The 13594-nt window shown below is 46.0% G+C and overlaps 1 protein-coding gene across 1 annotated transcript in view; it reads left to right on the top strand.

The window, feature by feature from the left end:
* Window positions 1–1069: 1069 nt before the first annotated feature.
* The window catches only part of LOC143928262 (flavin-containing monooxygenase 5-like), a 168877-nt gene continuing 156352 nt past the window's right edge, over window positions 1070–13594 (top strand). The window contains exon 1 of the mRNA XM_077453026.1: window positions 1070–1211. The gene's annotated coding sequence lies outside the window, so the exon portion shown is untranslated. The remainder of the gene's footprint in view (window positions 1212–13594) is intronic.

The following is a 13594-nucleotide window of genomic DNA, read 5'->3' as shown; positions in this document are numbered from 1 at the left end:
GCAATAAACTATTTTTACCCTGTGTTGTGTTTTTTTTGTACTTTTTTTCACAGGTGAATGGGTAGGGGTACATTGTACCCCATACTCATTCACATAGGGTGGGGGGCCGGTATCCGGGGGCCCCCCTATTAAAGGGGGCTCCCGGATTCCGATAAGCCCCCCGCCCGCAGACCCCGACAACCAACGGCCAGGGTTGTCACGAAGAGGCCCTTGTCCTCATCAACATGGGGACAAGGTGCTTTGGGGGGAGGGGGGCCGCGCGCCCCCCTTCCCAAAGGCACCCCCCATGTTGAGGGCACGCGGCCTGGTATGGCTCAGGAGGGGGGGATGCTCGCTCGTCCCCCCCTTTCCTGGCCGGCCGGGTAGCGTGCTTGGACAAGGGTCTGATGTGGACCTGGGGGGACCCCCACGCCGATTTTATTTGGCGTTGGGGTTCCCCTTTAAGTCCATACCAGGTGATGGGGCCAGCGACGTCTCCTTCGCGGGCCCCGCCTACCTGGAGACGTGCTCAAAATGAGCTGACTTTCCTCCGTGTGTGTGGGCGAGTTTGTTCATTTCAAAGTACGGCAGATAGTGCGGCAGACTTAGTACGCCGTATTAGTCCGCTGAAAAAGTGCCGTGTGTGGGCAAGTAGCCCGTTCGGAAAGTCGGACGGACAATCTGGCGGGAAGTCCGCCAGACTAAGTCCGCCGGATAGTCGGCTACGTGTGTACGCGGCATGAGCGAACCCTTGTGGACAGTGTGCAATGAGGCAGCCTCTTGCATGAAACCTAAACAAGCAGAAGACTGTGGCTATTACTGTAGCAGTGTTGGCTACTACAGTGATTTCCACTTTCCCCAGCGGCCCACTGGTTATATATTTGCATTATGCCAAGCTGGACCAATGTAACTATGCAATGCAGGTCATTCCTGGAGTTTAGCTTTAATTACTTTGTCCATTTATTGTTTAGAATCTTGGGATTATGCTATTGTGCAGTGGTGTGGGGTTAATAGGAAAAAAAGAAGCTTGTTTTTAAATGTTTTATCTGCAAATGCTATTACTGCCAATGCTGCTGTTTATTGGCTTATGGGACATTAACAAGGAAAGTTCCAGCTGCCAAGTTTACCCAACTTAACAGATGTCCTCAGTAAGGGCGGGAGATATATTAAAAGCCCACACCTCTCTTACACAGACACTCATTCAAGAACTAGTCATTTTTGGGATAACTCAGGCAAGTTATTGCGTTTTTTTTACCATTTATATTGTTTAGAATTTCCAAAGAAACACACTATCTGCAATATTTGCATATTATATTTGATGCTGGAAATTCTAGATTAACATCCTTGATATACATAATCTCTAGAAGCAGATGGTGTATTTTAATGTTTAGCTTATTCTCATTACAATTGTATTTTTTTGGGTTGTTGTAGCTTCTATGAATACAGGAAAAAAGTCCTCATTCATCTATTTGTTTGCAATAAACTGTAGCCAAATATTGCATGCGAATGTTATTCATAACACATACTAACCTATGGATCATAAGCTATGTTCATTTTCATTCAAAAATGTAAATTATTTTAAACATGAAAGGTTTATTGTACTTTAGATTAGTAATTATGTTGGTCATGCACCCTTGCGTTGATGTTTTTAAAGGAAAACTTTAAACACAGAGGCTGCTGATTCTCTGACCTCAGTGCTTTCGAAATCGCTGACTTGGAATAGTGGCATATCCCTAATGTGTGTAGTCCCCCCCGGGACCCACTTCACAGCTGGATATGTCTGGTGCAGACCCTGGGGGCATATATAGAAGGCCCTATATAGAAGGCCCCCTAAAATTGCCTTTTAAATACACAACCATTCTCCACAATGGTACACCTTTAGACAAAAGAACAGTTGTTACATGTAGCAAATACTCTACAAGGGTTCTGTTTTCAGACTTGGAAAGGATGAACAATGGTCCAAAGTATTTAAATTATAAGGGGTAATTTACATCACAATACATGTGCACTAAGGATGCATTCACGCTGCTGGGACTGTTCACAACACGATCGTCGATAACAGGGGACTGAGGCTTGGAGTACATGCGAGAAAAAGGTTACCTGTTGGGAAACACATGCTGGTCTAAAGCGTACCCTGTATACATGGCTAGATAAGCTTAGTGTCGGCTCACTGACACTGCAATATGTGAGTGCAATCTGTTTTTAATTATCTTTTAAAAAACAAATTGAGATGATTTACACTATGATGGTTCCACATGTTTTCTTATGACCTTGAATAATCAGTGGACCACTAACTGTAGAGAGATCGTATATAAGGAGTGGGTATCCGTTTAATGAGCCAAAGGCGAGCTTCTATTTTTGTATCTGGTGAGTGGCCATTTCATAAGGTGGTGGTGGCACGAAGTGTTGTTGTGGAGCAACGCACGTGTATATAGGAGCACCTGATAATCCACAAATTAACTTTTCTCTTCACTTTGAATTGTGATGAAGAAATTGTATCTCACCTCGCCAATATACTGGAATTAATGTTATATATGAACTGTCACTATCGTGGGGTTTGTATAGATTTAGAGTTGTTTTGAGCATTGAATAGCATTTAATTGTGTTAAATAGCACAGGTGGTATTATTTGTGGTTTGCACATTGCATTTGAGCATAGTTATATATGCATAATTATTTATATTTTGGGTAGTTAGTGCAGACCATATTTTGTCATATAAGGATGCATTCACACTGGAAATTTAGACCAGTGCGAATTGTAGTGGCAGGATTCAGAGATTCCAGCTGCCGCTCTGAGTGGCTAGGTGCAGCTGCCTTCCTATTAACTAATTTGTCAGGTTAACAGCGACTGCAGCTATTCGCTGCTGTCCACACAGCCAGCAACTACCTGCAGTGATCGCTGCTGGATGCACGTAAAGTGCATCCAGCAGCGATTACTGGAGGTAATCGCTGGCTGTAATGTGAGAATTGCGAAAGCTTAACAATAGCTAGATCCATAGCCAGTGGCCGGGAGGTCTGTTCTGCATAGTATGTGCTCTCACAGTTGTAGAGAAACTCCTGTAGGAGCCGCTGAAAATTTCTTCCCCAGTGGATTGCCCCGCAGCCAGGCACAAGATCTCAGACACACTTTTCATCTATAACCAGTCTAGAGGTGTTGTTATTGTTTTGTTTTTTGAGAACTTGGTTAGGGTTGAGGGAATTAAGTGGAATACTCCAAAAACAGAAAATACTGTATGTACAAGTTGAGCACAATGAACTCCTTTCTGAAAAGCTGAAGCAGAAGTCCTTGTTTGTCGCAAAATGTGGACTTGGCTTTGTAATAGAAGCGGTTAACAGCTCACAAACTTCTTACTTTAGAGCAACGAGAGCAGAGTCTTTTCACAGAGACCTAAATAGACTAAGCTCTTCAGGACGCCAGCAATGTCCCCATTAGCAAACACAGCTGACTCTTTAGCAAAAGAGGGGTGGCAGCAGCCCAAAAGTCTTTTAAGATCTCTCACAGCAGTCTGTACTCACAAAATTTCCAAGGACAGTTGGTTGTCTCCTTCCAACTTTAAGGCTGAGTTCATACTATTGGGAATTGGATGTGGGTTTCGCCGCATCCAATTTACATAGCAGGAGATTGTGACCGTCTCTCTATGGAGCCGGTTCACACTTCTCTGCAGCAGCTCCAGTGCGAATTGCACAGGAGCCGTGTGCATCTTTTGGTCCATTTCAGGTCTGAATTCAGACAAAGATTTGGCCTGAAATCGGACCTGAAATGGTGAATGGAGACAAACCGGACTCCTGCTGTGAGCCGCTGCATTCTCCAGTGTGAACCTAGCCTTAAGTGACACCTTTCTCCAGTGATACCAGAATAGATCTTCAGCAGACAGCACCTTAGCAAGACAGCAAGCACATAACAGCATGGACCTGTAGGGCTGCTGGTCTGATCCTCTTCAGGAAAAGACACAGTGTGCTCAGAGAATATTTACATTCTTCAAGCAATCTTCAGGGACTTGCTCCTTGGGATTGGCCAGGGCCAGGGCCAGACTGAGAATAAAAAACAGCCCTGGAAAAAATTTCATACCAGCCCCATAGCATTATTATACCAGCCCAACAGCATGTCATTATTTTCTTGTTCATGAAAGGGAAAACCATACATTTTAAAGCACATTTGATGAAGAGAGTATTATATATAGATATGATATATATATATTCAAATTCCAGACTCCCTCAGAGACTGCAGACATGATACAGGAAATGGTCAGAGACTGCAGACATGATACAAGAGCTCAATGCAGCCCCCCCAGTGCCCATCAAATGCAGCCTCACAGTGCCCACCATTGCAGCCTCACTGTGCCCACCATTGCAGCATCACTGTGCCCACCATTGCAGCCTCACTGTGTCCACCAAATGCAGCTTTACTGTGCTGTGAATGCAGTCTCACTGTGCCCATCATTACAGCCCCTCCTGTGCCCCATGTCCCAGTCTGCAGTCCCTGTCTGTGGGAAGGTGTGTTGTTGATGCTCGGTACGGTACCTTGCATGCCAGTAGGATATCCATTATGGCCAGCAGCAGGCAGGGTCTGTTCTTGTTTTGGATGGGATGGTTCTCCTTCCAGAGGATCTGTTTGCTGTGAGATGGAGTGGTCCCTGACCGCCTTCAGCCGTCCCCAAAGAGCAAGCGGGAGTGGAGATCACAGGGGTGAGGAGCAGATAGCACTGGGGGGGACTTGAGAGCATTGGGGGGGCCAAAAAGAACAGGGGTGGAGAGCACGGTTTGCTGAGAGCACTATGAGGGCTAAGAGTGTGGGGTGGTGAAGAGCACTGGGGGGGCAGAAAAACAGGGGTGTAGAGCACGGGGCTGGAGAGTACTGGGGGGTACAAAGAGCAGGGGGGAGTGGAGAGCAATGGGGGGGAGCTTGAGAGCACCAGTGAGGGCCAGAAAAAACAGAGGTGGAAAGCACAGGGGACTGGAGAGCACTATGGGGGGTGGAGAGTACATGGGTGGGGGCAAAATGCAGAGGGGAGTGGAGAGTACAGGGGTGAGGAGTGGAGAGTGCTGGGGGGAGCCAAAAAGAACAGGGGTGGAGAGCACCGGGGGTAGAGAGCACCAGGGGGCCCGAAATAACAGGGGTGGGGAGAATTGGGGGCTGAAGAGCACTGGGGGGGGGCTGGAGAGTGATGGGGAGAGCTGAAGAGCACTGGGGGGGCGAAAGAACAGGGGGGAGTGGAGAGCTCTGGGGGGGGTAGAACAGGGGGAAGAGCACTGGGGGGGGACGGGGGAGAGCACTGGGGGGGAAAAGAACAGGGGGGTGGAGAGCACTGGGGGGGAAGAACAGGGGAGAGATCACTGGGGGGGAGAGGAGAGCACTGGGAGGGAGAGGAGAGCACTGGGGGGGGAAAGAACAGGGGGAGAGCACTGGGGGGAAAGAACGGTGGGAAAGAACGGGGGAGAGCACTGGGGGGAAAGAACGGGGGAGAGCACGGGGGGGGGGAAAGAAGGGGGGCATGGGGGAAAGAAGGGGGGGCACTGGGGGGGAAAGAATGGGGGGAGAGCACTGGGGGGAGTGGAGAGCACTGGGGGGAGCACTTGGGGGAAAGAACAGGGGGGAGAGCACTGGGGGGGGGGACAGGGGGGAGCACTGGGGGGAGTGCAGGGGGAGGGCATTGGGGGAGTGGAGAGCACGGGGAGAGAGCACTGGGGGGAGTGGAGAGCACTTGGGGTGAGAACATGGGGGGAGAACACTGGGGGGGAGAACAGGGGGGAGAGCACGGGGGGGAGAACAGGGGGGGAGATCACTGGGGGAGTGGAGAGCACTGGGATGGTGGCTATAGAAGGATGGGGAAAGCTGGAGAGCAGGGGGGGCAGCAAGAACAGGGGAGGAGAGAACTGTGTGGGGGGGGCAGGAGAGTGTGGTGGTGGAGGAGAGCACGGGGGGCAGGGAGCACAAGGTGAACTGGGGACAGTAAAAGAAGTTGGATGGGAGAATCGGCAGCCCCCACCCCGCCGATCCTCCTATCCAGGCAATGTAGCACAGAGGGCGGGCTGTACCTGCAGCATTTCCTCCTGCGGATCACAGAGCTGGCTGGCTCTGTGTTCGGCGGCTGCTCTGTAACATGGCCTGCCCCCTCAGACCTGCTCGTGTGATAGGCGGAACGTTGATTCTATCTACTATCACACGAGCTGGTCTGGGGGGGCCGGGCCATGTTACAGGGCGGCCGCCGAACACAGAGCCAGCCAACTCTGTGATCCACAGGAGAGAGCGGAGGATGCAGCCACAACTAAAAGTTGCCCCAGGCAGGGGCGTAACTAGAAATCACAGGGCCCCATAGCAAAATGTTGTATGGGCCCCCCCCCCCACCCAGGGGCGGATCCAGATTCTAGTCTCGGGAGGGGCACTGATAGAAAATACTTTTATGGGGGCAATTTATTGGGGCAATGGCTGATGTTGGCGCTTCAATTATCACGGCACCATTTGTGTTATGGTGTCAGGATGATTGAAAGACATTATTTCTATTATTCCATTGTTATAGAAAATTAAATAGTTCAACTCACCATAATGCAGAATCAGTGGGAGCCTCGAGTGTGTCACCTGCCACCAGATGCAGATTGTCACTTGTCACAAGTTGCGGATTGTCCACCTGCCACCCATTGTGGATTGTCCACTTGCCACGTGACCTGCCACACATTGCAAATCGTCCACTTTCCACGTCACCTGCCACACATTGGGGATTGTCCACTTGCCACGTCACCTGCCACACATTGCGGATTGTCCACTTGCCACGTGACCTGCCACCCATTGTGGATTGTCCACTTGCCACATCACCTGCCACTCATTTCAGATTGTCCACTTGCCACAAGTTGCAGATTTTCACTTGCCACACATTACAAATTGTCCACTTGCCATGTCACCTGCCACTCATTGTGGATTGTCCACTTGCCACGTCACCTGCCATACATTGTGGATTGTTCATTTGCCACGTCACCTGCCACACATTGTGGATTGTCCATTTGCCACGTCACCTGCCACCCATTGCGGTTTGTCCATTTGCCACGTTACCTGCCACCCACTGCGGATTGTCCATTTGCCATGTCACCTGCCACCCATTGCGGTTTGTCCACTTGCCACGTGACCTGCCACACATTGCGGATTGTTCACTTGCCACGTCACCTGCCACACATTGCGGATTGTCCATTTGCCACGTCACCTGCCACAAGTTTCAGATTGTCCCCTTGCCACGTCACATGCCACAAGTTTCAGATTGTCCCCTTGCCACATCACATGCTACACATTGCAGATTGTCCACTTGCCACGTCACCTGCCACACATTGCGGATTTTCCACTTGCCATGTCACCTGCCATCCATTGCGGATTGTCCATTTGCCATGTCACCTGCCACACATTGCGGATTTTCCACTTGCCATGTCACCTGCCATCCATTGTGGATTGTCCATTTGCCATGTCACCTGTCACACATTGCGGATTGTCACTTTCCTGTTAAAGTCGCTCTGTTTGCCAGTCTGAGTCAGGCAGCAGAGAGAGGATGTAATCTCTGCTGCCTGCACAGTGAGTGAGAGCGGAGCTGGCAGTTTGCAGGGCGGGCGCCGGGCGGTGAGAGATGATGTCATCTCTCTGCCCCGCCACCCGCTGATTGGCCACCCACTAAGCCTCCCCGCAGCTTCCCCAACAACCCCCCGCCGCCGCCGAGTCACCTGGCTGTGTCCGCTCGTACAGTCAGTGTGACTGTACGAGCGCCGAGCGGACAGGGAGCTCGGCGGCTCACCTGCCGCCCGCTCACCGGGCCCTCCTCAGCTGCGGGCCCCGTAGCGACCGCACGGGTCGCTATGGTGGTAGTTCCGCCACTGGCCCCAGGGCAGGCGGTCTACCGGGAAATCTCCCAGTATCCCGGTAGGCCATTCCGGCCCTGGCCAGGGCTGTATAAATATAGATGCTGCCATTTGCATAGATCAACACCTATAATGCAGGAAGTTTTCACAGCTCACAAGAAAACAGAGGGAGCCATCAGACTGGCAGCAGCTGAAAACACTGAGCAGAGCTAACTAGTCAAAGACAGCTGCACTGAATACAGTAAGCAACACTGCAATTGCAGCCAAAAAATACAGAAGGCCAACACTGATCTATCTATTTAATCTTCGCACCTATCTAGGACAGTGCTACACAGTGCTTTAAAAATCCCCATTATTAGTATATATATATATTTATATAAGGACCTGTGACTCAAGTGTGTGTGTGTGGGGGGGGGGGGGCAACTTCCCCTCTCATGCACCATGGGGGCAATCCAACAGCATTATAAAACAGAATACGAAGAATAAAAAAGACAAGGAAAGGATTAGGGGAGAAAGAATATAGTGACTCACAAGCCGATCCAGGAGCATTGCACAATAAAGAAGTTCTCAGGAATTTCCTGCCAAGTATTTTATCCAGAGGTTCCAGTTTTTTTTTTAAAGTTTGACTTTTTCTTTCAAGATTGCACAGAGACTCTCCTTAGCCATTATACAATACAATAAATAAACTAAAAATAAAAAAAACACTGCACTATTGACACCAATATCTGCCCTATTGACACTGTCCACTACTCTGCTGACAATAGCCACTGTCTTACTGACACCAACTTCTGTCCTACTGACATCACCCATGTTTTTATACATTTAACAAAAAAAAATACATTTATTTATAAGAGTGTGTGTGTGTATATATATATATATATATATATATATATATATATATATATATATATATATATATATATATATATACAGTATTACAACATTTTGTACACCCCTCACATTTTTGTAAATAATTTGCTATATCTTTTTATGTGACAACACTGAAGAAATTACACTTTTCTACAATGTAAAGTAGTGAGTGTACAGCTTGTATAACAGTGTAAATTTGCTGTCCCCGCAAAATAACTCAGCACACTGCCATTAATGTCTAAACCGCTGGCAACAAAAGTGAGTACACCCCTAAGTGAAAATGTCCAAATTGGGCCCAGTTAGCCATTTTCCTCCCCAGTGTCATGTAACTCATTAGTGTTACAAGGTCTGGGGTGTGAATGGGGAGCAGGTGTGTTAAATTTGGTGATTATCGCTCTCACTCTCTCATACTGGCCACTGGAAGTTCAACATGGCACCTCATGGCAAAGAACTCTCTGAGGATATGAAAAAAAGAATTGTTGCTCTACATAAAGATGGCCAAGGCTATAAGAAGATTGCCAAGACCCTTAAACCGAGCTGCAGCACAGTAGCCATGACCATACAGTGGTTTAACAGAACAGGATCCACTCAGAGCAGGCCTCGCTATTGTCAACCAAAGAAGTTGAGTGCACGCACTCAGCGTCATATCCAGAGGTTGTCTTTGGGAAATACTTATGAGTTCTGCCAGCATTGCTGCAGAGGTTGAAGGGGTGGGGGGGGGGCAGCATGTCAGTGCTCAGACCAAACGTCGCACACAGCATAAAATTGGTCTGCATGGCTGTTGTCCCAGTAGGAAGCCTCTTCTAAAGATGCAAAAGACCGCAAACACTGGGGAGCTACTGGGGAGCTATAGTTCATTGAGGGAACCATGAATGCCAACATGTACTGTGACATACTGAAGCAGAGCATGATTTTATATATATATATATATATATATATATATATATATATATATATATATATATATATATATATATATATATATATATACACATATACACACACTATATTGCCGAAAGTATTTAGATGCCTGCCTTTACACACACATGAATTTTAATGGCTTCCCAGTCTTAGTCCATTGGGTTCAATATTGACTTTACCCACCCACTTCGCAGCTATAACAGCTTTAATTCTTCTGGGAAGGCTGTCCACAAGGTTTATGAGTGTTTTTTTTTTAACTCTTTATTACAAAAATGTTGTTCTTTTCTTCCAGAATTTTAACATATATTTCTATTTTCATATCGATTCACTCTTACATCTCATTCTTCCCACTCATCCCTCTTAGTCACTATTTCCTTTATTCACTTTATACTGTATAGTCAGGTCTTCCTGCATCTGTTGTTAAGTATGATCTATTCAATTTTTCCCAAATGTTTTCATATTTCTGCAGATTTCCCCTTTGTTCATACATTATTCTTTCTTGTGGTACAACCTGGTTTACTGCTCTCACACATTGACTTATTGTCGGTGGGTTTGGCTGAATCCATTATTCCACTATCTGTTTTCATGTCAGGAATAATACTTCTTGCACAAATATCCTAGTATATCTACACCCTCTTTCTTTGTTCATAACTCCCAATAAGCATAATTCCACTGTAGCTTTAATAGTGTTATTTAAGACTTTTCCTACTTTCCCAATCGCCTGCTGCCAGTACCTCCCTATACTCCCACACTGCCACAACAAGTGAAGGAAGTCCGCCCCCCCGCCCACATCTTGTGCAGTTTGGTGCGGGCATCCTCCCCATCCTATTCAGTCTATTTGGGGCCAGGTATGTCTGATGTATTATATTTAATTTTATTAACTTATTATTCATTGCTAGAGATACTTTTAAGTGGGAGGAACATATTTCATCCCACTCCTGATCACTCATATCTGAGATGACTGCCTGACACTTCTCTCTCACTCCCATTGGTTCTCCACTTATTTTATTCTGTAATTGGTATGAATATAATTTGGATATTAGTCCCTTTGGTCCCTGTGATCTTAAAATGCCTATAAGTGGATATTTGGACATTTTTAATTCCTTTCTTCCAAACTGCACCTCTAAAACATGTCTTTCCTGGCCTCAACAGCATCAATGTGGATATCTGCCAGTTTATTTTTAACCCAGAAAATGTCCCATATGTTTCTATTATTTTCATTGCTTCCCCCAGTGAAGTATGCACATCTTCCATATATAGTATGATATCATCTGCATATAGACATATATGTTCAATCTTTCCCCCCAATATAATCCCGTTATACCTTTTGGATTGTCTAAATCTGTTGGCCAATGCTTCTATTGTCAGGGAGAATAATTGGGGAGACAGTGGGCAGCCCTGTCTTGTTCCTCTAACTTTATTGTGGGGGTTAATATTCCATTTATTAATAAGTTGGCACATGGTTGCTTATACATTATTCCCACCCATTTTCTAAATCCTTCCCCAAATCCACTTTTTTACAAAACTACCTGGAGAAACTCCCATTCTATAGAGTCAAATGCCTTGGCTGTATCCAACGAAGCCAAGGCACTTGACTCCGGGAAAAACTCCCCTAACTGTACCATAGGCTGAGTTCTCCTAATATTATTTGCAGTGGACTTCCCTGGCATAAATCCTGTTTGATGATCTGATATAATAGCTAGAATAAAGCCTTTTCGCCAATATTTTCTAATCGATATTTAATCACGATATAGGTCTATAGGACTCACACTCACTCCTTTCTTTATTTGGCTTCGGTATCAATATTACTGTGTCGGGGCCATAATATGCACATACCGCTGATACATTTCCAACGGTATGCCATTCGGTCCAGGCGACTTGCCCTTCCCCATCGACTCAATAGCCACTTTTACCACCTACTTGTATATCCTATTCCATCTCGACCTTTTGCTCTTCTGTTAACTTCAGAAATTCGAAATCTTCTAAGTATTTCTCTATTTCCTCTCGTGTGCATGTCAATGTCGATGTATACATTTTATCATAGTATCTATGGAAGGTTTCCAAAATATCCTCCACTGTGTTGGCCATCTCCCCTTTCTCATTTCTCACTTCTACTATAGCTAATGTTGACATTTGTTGTTTTGTCAGATAATTTACAATCTTATTGGCTTGGTGTCCTTGCTCAAAGTTTTTTTGCTTTAACTGAAGCTTCCTACATTTAGCCTTAACTATCAATTGATTTTTATATTGACGCTGTTCCTGCCCATCTTATTTGATTTATATTTGAAGGGTTTTCAATAAACTCTGCTTCCACCTGCCTGCATAAGCCATTTCCTCTTCTTCCTGTCTATTAGTGCGTTTGATATATGATATTGTACATCTCACTATCCCTCTTAAATATGCCTTGAAAGTATCCCAGGTTGTACCATCCATTATTCTATCCCCATGGGTTTCAAGGAACACCTCCATTTGCTCCTGTATTTGGTCATTTGGTCCAATCTGGGTTAACCAGTAAGGTTGTATTCTAAATCCTTGCCTTCTTCCTCCAGAGCCTATCTTCAAGTCAAAAATCAGTCCAGAACGGTCAGACACCCCTTAAGTGTATAAGTAACTGACTGCACCATTGGAAGTATTTTTTCATTCCCTAGGGCCAGGTCTATTCTAGACATGCATCCTTTGCCTGGTGCATGCCACGAATAGATTCTGTCCCCTGGGTTTCTAATCCTCCATATGTCCACCCACCCTACTTCCCTTATAAAATGTTCTAGAACTTTAGACCCTTCTCCTTCCCTTTGGGGTTTTTTCCCAAATCTATCCATCTTTGGATCTAACCACATTTTAAAATCTCCCATACATATTACATGTGCATCTGGACATTCTGCCATAAATAACAATGCTTTCTTTAGTACTCCCATTGTAGCTGGGGGGATATTATATATCCCCATTATAACAACTGGCAGTGAGTGCACCAGGGCAAAGACAAAAACATATTGCCCCTCTGGATCCCTCTTTGCCCTGATGCACTCCCATGCCACAGCCGGTGCACCATTAGGGATACTCCTCTTGAAAAGGTTGTATGACATGAATGGTATGACCATTGTATCCAGGGCTTTCTTAAGTAATCAATTCTTTCTTTAACCATATGCATTTCTTGGATGCAAATTGTTTTAACCTGTCATTTTTTAATCTCTGTGAAGACCTGTGTGCGCTTTGACCTCTTACATTCCACGACAAAAAAGTACACTGACTAGTCATTTTTACCCGTTCTTATCCATTTTAAACAAGGACACCTTATTTCATCTGTCTCGTCTTTTCCTTAGTGACCATTCCCTCATTTCCCTTCCACTCATCCATTCATCTTTCTTCCACTTCAACATTTTTAGTGCATTACCAACATATCGCATCTTCTCTTATATAGGTAATTTGTTTTGTTTCAGCCTCTCTACTCCACAATCCTCCCCCAGCCTCTAAGGATAAGATTAGTAAGAGAGTACAAATAAGCTTCTCTCCAGAAAGGGGGATGAGGTTACCCTCTGAACTCATATCATGTCAGCGAAGGACCTCCCACCACCAGACTCATTCGTTTTTTTCTTTAATCCCCACCAAGCTTACGGATCTCAGTAGCAATTGTTAGTTGGGGTACTGATTCAGCGGAGGACCACTCACCGGCAGGCTCTTTCATTTATTGGTCACCGACAGGCTCGCTCGTTTTCCTGGTTGCGGTTTACGGGTCTCGGAAATAGCTGTTAATCAGGGTACTGTCGGAAAATCAGGCTGAACTCAGAGCTCCTGCTAATCACATCTGGTGGTGTCAACGGAAGTCACGCCCTCCCCCTGTTATCACCATTTATTGTGGGGTTTATGAGTGTTGTCTATGGGAATGTTTGACCATTCTTCCAGAAGCACATGTGAGGTCAGGCACTGATGTTGAACAAGAAGACCATGCTCGAAGTCTCCGCTTGAATTCATCCCAAAGGTTGTCTATTAGGTTG

The sequence above is a fragment of the Lithobates pipiens genome, unplaced genomic scaffold (genome assembly GCF_037356315.1).
Source record: "Lithobates pipiens isolate NorthernLeopardFrog02 unplaced genomic scaffold, aLitPip1_a1.2 Scaffold_23, whole genome shotgun sequence".
NCBI classification, from domain to species: domain Eukaryota; kingdom Metazoa; phylum Chordata; class Amphibia; order Anura; family Ranidae; genus Lithobates; species Lithobates pipiens.
Note: the sequence above shows the minus strand (reverse complement) of the source record. Positions and strands in the feature narration are given on the sequence as shown.